We start from the raw sequence: 7,128 nt of genomic DNA on the forward strand, positions 1-7,128 counted from the left end.
TTAGATTTGTCTGTTAATTATTTAGTATTTAGGGAAAAACAGTTAAATCGCCGCAAACTGTGTTATTCAGATATACACACCAAAATTGTGAAATTTTTCATAAAATGGAATTTTTGGTTGAGCACTATATTCCACAAAAAAACTAAAACAACTCCATTGACATTCATTGCTGTTGGCCACAATTTTCAGGTTTGATATCTGCTTGCTTTCATTATGGACTGAAGCTGAGAAAAACTGCAGAGCTGCATCAGCAGCTAGGTAGTAAAGCTGCTGCTAGGTCCTGCTGCACTAAATACAGTGAACTGGTGTTTATGTAGGGACCTTATTTCAGTTCTCTTTAATTGTGTTGGGACATTTTAGGTAGCATAGATATGTCAATTCCTGTTTTCCACTTATTGGTTGTGGTACTATTGTTGTAATGTGCTGAATTATAGAGTGCCGACTAACTGAAGTTTACTGTTGTAAGGTTTTATTTTCTGTCCATTGCAATTTTAAGCGAATACTTTGAGTATACACCTCCCAAAGTCAGACCTGTATGGTTTATCAGAACCTTTGTTTTGTGTTTCAGGTAGAAGATAGGGATGAAGTGCCAACCTTTTCTACACTGGATGTGCAATCTGTAGCAAATTATGTGGAGAGTTTGTGTAGCAACAGTAGAAATACAGGGTGTCCAACAAAGAACTCTCTAACATTAGAATTAAATACAACATTTGAAGACAGTGTCCCGAAAAAATGGTTATTCTGAGACACACATACATAATTCATTCAGTGCCAGGCGAGTTCAATCTATGGAGCAGAATGAGGATACGAAGACACCCACCACTCTGGCCTTTTTTGGTGCCATGTCATTAAGAACCAGGAGAGTCCTTGGAAGATATGGAATTCGGTGTGTTTTTCAACCATCTGCAAAACTGAGAAACCTGTTTGGTTCAGTTAAGGATGATCTTGGCCTGAGGAAATGTGGTGTGTACAAGATTCCTTGTCAATGTGGGGCAGCGTATATAGGCCAGACATGCCGCACGGTACAAAAACGCTGAGATGAACATGTGCGTCGTACACGCCTACACCAACCAGAAAAGTCGGCAATTACGGAACACTGACTGAATACAGGACATCGCATGATATATGAAAAGATGGAAATTTTATCACTGGCACCCTCTTTCTGGGATTGTGTCATTACGGAAGTAATACATATCCATACAGCTGATAATCTCATCAACAGGGAAGTGGGATTTCAACTGAGCAGAGCCTGGAACCCTACATTGACTGCTATTAAATCACGGCACAAAAATCAAGATTCTTCAATAACAGACTCGTCATAACATTGGTCTAGTATGGTCTTTGGTGAGAAATGACTGGTCACACTGTTAGCAAATGCTGCATACAGTGCACGCACTGGAGAGCCGCTCTGCGATTTTTGGCAGAGGGCATTTGAACGTGGCACCATCTAACTGCAAATCATTGCACATGCACAACTTCTGTGCCTGCGCATACTTTGCACGCGTGTTCTAGAAATGGGGTGTCGACGTGCGGATACTGTCAGTCGTACCTAGCCACCGGCAAGGTTAAATCACCTAAAGATGTCGGACAGTTGCTCCGAGGAAACTTTGGGGAATTTGCACGTGACCCGTCAGCAAACCTGTGAAGACTATTTGCAACATATTTATATATATTTCTACAGCCAAAGTGAGTAATACTCTAAACGTTCACTAAGGCAGTTCAAGTAATCTGCCTAAACATCTTTTTTGAAATTTCCTCTATCCTAGTTCTTGTAGGGAAGGATGTAAATAATTATATACTTTAGGTTGACCCTAGCTTCACTTTCTAAGAACTGTGTGTAGCTCTTGGAAATATATTTTTCTTAAGATAAGAAACCAAGGGCAACAGCATGTTAATGGAGTATTTCCTTTATCATCTGACCTCACCTTACCAAATTTCTTTAGTTTTTCTCTCTTTCTCTAAGGTGTTCCACTTTGATCTTACTACATTAACTCAAACTCTAGAAAAAAATATTGCTCTTTAATTGCCTCTTGCTACAGACCAATGCAAGTAGTTGGGTTAAGTAAATGTCTTTGCACTAACAATACTTCACTGAATGTTTCCACAGTGCCATGTTTGAATAGTAAATCTAATCAATATTTTTTTAGAGGTATCTGTCTACTGAAGTGTCCTACTATGCATTAAAATCATCTTTTCCACTAGAAGTGTGACAGTATCATTATTGATGTGGGAATCAATTACTCCAGTTCATTAAACCACATCAGCATTTCTCAGTTTAAAGAAATTGCAGTGAAATGCATATGAAATGTGATTCCTCAAATTGAGTAGATTGTACAGTTGGAATGAACTGTAGAATAACAAGTGGTATTGTTCTGTTGGGCTACAAACAGTTGGTGGTGCCAACTATAAGAATTTGTGATCATAGATATTAGTGCCTATGGTAAACAATTCATGGAAGTGTGTTCAGATAAACTACTCTGTAAAAAATAAAAATGGATGCAGAACTGATACCACTTATATTGAGAAAATTTCAAGATCTGTGTAATAAACTGTCCTAACTCATTTTTGGGAATGAAGCTTACCTCTACTTGGATATTTTGTGGAACAATTTCATTAGCAAATTTTTGGGGTATGGTAAGAGTCACTACACTCATATGCACTGCAGAGTAAGAAAACATATTGTACAGGGTGGCGCAGATGGATCGGGTGGTTTTGAAGTGGACTGTACGTCTGGAGGGGGGGAGCCAGGTGTTCGGCGACTTCGTCCTGTGGTGGGGGGGGACGGGAAGTTTCAGTTGCAGGCTGGCAGTCAGTCGCGATGGCTACGTGGTCCGTTGAGCATCGTGTTTTCGCAGTGGAAGAGTTCATACGCAATAACGAGTCAATTGTTGCTGTGACGCGTGCCTTTCGCCGGCGTTTCAACATCCCACCTCGCGGTAGTGTTCCTAAGCGAGATACGATATTGAGTTGGGTGCATAATTTCCGCACTACTGGTTCATGTGCTCCAAAATGGACGCCTAGACCGCCAACAATAACAACGCCTGAGAACGTGGAGCGTGTGAGACGCGATGTCACTGCGAGCCCACGTCGATCAACGAGACGTCGTGCTCAAGCTCTTGGAATGTCACGTCGGAGCCTTCAAAGGATTCTTAACGAAGAACTGAAATTCCACCCCTATAAAATCCTGTTGGTACAGAAGATTCTCCCAACAGACCATCTTCAAAGGCTTCAGTTTAGCCAACAGATGTTGGAGTTATTGGAAGATGTAAACCTGATTATCATGATGTCTGACGAGGCTCACTTTCACATTAACAGATACGTAAACAAGCAAAATTGCCGTTACTGGGCCGACACTAACCCAAGAGATCTACACCAACGGCCTCTCCATAGTGACAAAGTGACGGTTTGGTGTGGGGTTTCTAAGGTAGGGATAATTGGTCCTTACTTTTTTGAAAATGAAAGGGAGCAGGCGGTTACTGTTAATTCGCAGTGTTATGTGAACATGATTGAAGATTTTCTTCTCCCACAACTTGAAGAGAACAATTACGACATGGGCAATATGTGGTTCCAACAAGACGGGGCAACTGCACATACCGCTAGGATATCAATGCAAGCTGTACGCGCTCTGTTCCCTGGCCGTTTGATTTCCCGTAATGGAGATGTCCATTGGCCCCCTCGCTCACCGGACCTCACGGTATGTGACTTTTTCTTATGGGGCTATTTAAAAGCAAGGGTCTACATGAACAAACCCCGGACCATTCAGGAGTTGAAGGCAGCAATTCACACCGAAATCACATCAATTCCTGGTGATGTGCTTGAGCGGACAATGCGGAACGTTAAGGACCGACTCCAAGAATGCGTCGCTCGAGAAGGAGGGCATTTGATGGATGTAATTTTTAAAAACTAACATTACTATTTTTTTGTTAATAAACTTTCATTGTAACTACACGTTTTGCACTTTATTTCAATCCAATACCTTTACAATTGACAGTTTGACAAGTATTTTAAAACCACCCGATCCATCTGCGCCACCCTGTACAATGTGGGGCAAATAAAAGTGGCTGAGAGAACAGCTCCACAGTATAAAGAAACACAGGAGAGGAAGGGATATACAGTACAAACACCCACTATCACAGATGTTAGAACCGAGCGAGGTGGCGCAGTGGTTAGACACTGGACTCGCATTTGGGAGGACGACGGTTCAATCACGCATCCGGCCATCCTGATTTAGGTTTTCTGTGATTTCCCTAAATCGCTCCAGGCAAATGCCGGGATGGTTCCTTTCAAAGGGCATGGCCGACTTCCTTCCCCATCCTTCCCTAATCCGATGAGACTGATGACCTTGCTGTCTGGTCTCCTTCCCCGAAACAACCAACCGACAGATGTTGAAAGTGACCGCCATTCATCTCTTGGCACTTTTGGTTTTTGGTGAGCAAGCTGCTGAAGGCTGATCAAAGCTGGACTGCTGGAATTGCTGCAGTCTCATCCAAAGTGTTCTGTGAGGGTTGTTGTCATACACCTTAGGCTTGAGGGCTCCCCACAAAAATTATTCACACACTGACAGATCAGGTGACCTGTGTGGCCAGCAAGGGCCTTGACCAGTCTGACTTGTGCCAACAATTCTGTCAGGTGTGTAAATGTGCTAAAGGCTCAGTCGGCTGTATGGGCAGATCCTCCTTGCTGTAGGAAGTAAGTGGAGGTCTTTTGCTTTTCCATTACTGCTGCCACAAAATCATGTCCAATCGTATACACTCGTCTGGTTCACTTTTATTTGCTCCACCCTGTGTACGCATTTATGGTAATGAATAAATAGAGACTGCTGAGAATAGAAAAAAAGAAAATTCCATCACAATAGCTGACCTTATAGTAAGCTGCATTTCTTCTTCTACTTTGCTTTGTCCCACTTCTCTACAGAATCAGCACTGTTATAGATCACATTGTCAGTGACACTTGGTGGCCGAGAGCCCTTCCTGAGCTGCCACTCTCCCAGGGACAGAATCTGTTTGTACAACATCTGTCTACATCTAGAGAAAACCTCATGCTCAGGTGTTAGGACATTTGCTAAATGTTTCCATAGCATGTATCTGAAGTGAGATGTGGGTACCAGCGAGGTATTCACTTAGCTGGATGTGACAAACCGTGCAGAAATAACTTCGTGTTCAAAAACAGCCACAAATTCTTCTGCTGAATATTTCATTAGAAATGCAACATAAATATGACTAATAAACTTTCAGTTGTAGCATTTAATATTTAAAAATGCGGTATGTGTATTTTAACTCATTGGAAATAAAGCAGTATGACTTATGACATAAAGAGTTGATTCAATACTTAAGTGTTCCACAGATCATATTCACAATAAAGCTATTATGTGGAACATTTCAACTGTACAGACATGAAGCGCATATTTAAGAAATAAAAAAATGATGATGAAATACTTTATAAGGCTTCATGCTGTTTATTTTTTCTTATAACTGATTAATTATTTATATTCATAAATTTCTCTGTCATATAGGAGATGGTGTTTAGGAAAAACATCTTTAATTTAAAACTGAAAACTTTTTTGCTATCTGTCAGGCATTTTGTTACCATGGGAAGTTGTCAAAGAGTTTACAACTGCATATATCAACTCTTTGTGCACCACATGTAGACTCATTATATGGTAATGTCAGTCATTTTCCTTCTAGTGTTGTATTTGTGAATATCTTTGTTACACTCACATTCAGAAGGATTGTTGATAAAAATTTCATAAGAAATCAGTAAATCATGGGGCTATAGTTAATATGCCCAGCTGCTTAAAGAGTTGCCTGCAAGATAACTGTGTAAACCCCAAACACAGTTTTAATTACTGTGCAATGAATTCTTTTTCTCTAGGTGAGGAAAACACCTGAATATCATCTCATAAAACATCAGTGAATAAAAACATGTCAACTTACTGACTTCCATTATGGCAAAAGTAGGTGAACATAATGTGTTACCAAGTCGGCTGTATGCTTTTCCACTTTCAGTTGTCGTTAATATTCACATATAAGTACTTACAACTTTCTATTGTATTTTTTATTTCATGTTAATATGCTAGGTTAATAGAAGCTAATGGTACTATTATCTCAAACAAGTCTGCCGCTTGTGGTCTAGTGGGTAGCATTGCTGCCTCTGGATCACGGGGTCGCAGGTTCGATCCCCAGCCGAGTTGCGGATTTTCTCTATCCGAGGATTGGGGGTGTGTGTTGTCCTCCTCCTCCTCCTCCTCCTCCTCATCATCATCATCATCATCATCATCATCATCATCATTATCATGTGGTGTAGTGACTAGATTGGACTGTGCAAAAAACTGGACTGCTTACAAATTGGGCTAACAACCACGCAGTTGAGAGCCACACAAACCAAACACCATCATCATACCTTGAACAACCCTGATAAGGAAATTTATGCCATGTTAAACTACAGTGAGGTGACAGAAGTCGTGGGATACCTACTAATATTGTGTTGGACCTCCTGCTGCCCAGCATAGTGTAGCAGCTTGACACGGCACGGACTCAACAAGTCGTCGGAAGTCCACTGCAGCCGTGCTGCCACAGAGCCATCCATAATTGCCAAAGTATTGCAAGTGCAGGATTTTGTGCACAAACAGATCTCTGTTTGTGCACAAGAATGTTCAATAGGATTCATGTCAGGTGAGCTAGGTGGCTAAACCATTCGCTCAGACTGTCCAGAATGTTTTTCAAACCAGTCATGAATAACTGTGTCATGGCACACTGTCATCCATAAAAATTCCATCATTATTCGGGAACACGATGTCTACGAATGGCTGCGAATAGTCTACAAAAAGCTGAACACCTACAGGACGCAGTCCATTGTACATAAAAGCAGCCCACACCATTACAGAGCTTGCTCAGTGCCTTGTGGACAACTCTGGTCCACGGCTTCATGGGGTTTGCACCATACTGGAACGCTACCGTCAACTCTGACGAACTGAAAATGGGACTCACCTGACTGGGCCACAGTTTTTCAGTCAACTAAGGTCCAACCGGTATGGTCTGAGCCCGGGAGAGGCGTTGCAATTGATGTTGTGCTTCTAGCAAAGGCAGTCATGTTGACCATATGCTGCTGTAGCCCATTAACACCAGATTT

General features: G+C 41.5%; 1 long non-coding RNA gene across 1 annotated transcript in view; it reads left to right on the forward strand.

Moving 5' to 3' along the window:
- LOC126108908 (uncharacterized) overlaps window positions 1-2,493 on the forward strand; it is a 37,224-nt gene extending 34,731 nt beyond the window's left edge. Inside the window, exon 2 of the long non-coding RNA XR_007523651.1 lies at window positions 569-2,493. This is a non-coding gene — a long non-coding RNA (uncharacterized LOC126108908). The remainder of the gene's footprint in view (window positions 1-568) is intronic.
- The last annotated feature ends 4,635 nt before the right edge of the window (window positions 2,494-7,128 follow it).

Source organism: Schistocerca cancellata, chromosome 11 (genome assembly GCF_023864275.1).
Source record: "Schistocerca cancellata isolate TAMUIC-IGC-003103 chromosome 11, iqSchCanc2.1, whole genome shotgun sequence".
NCBI classification, from domain to species: domain Eukaryota; kingdom Metazoa; phylum Arthropoda; class Insecta; order Orthoptera; family Acrididae; genus Schistocerca; species Schistocerca cancellata.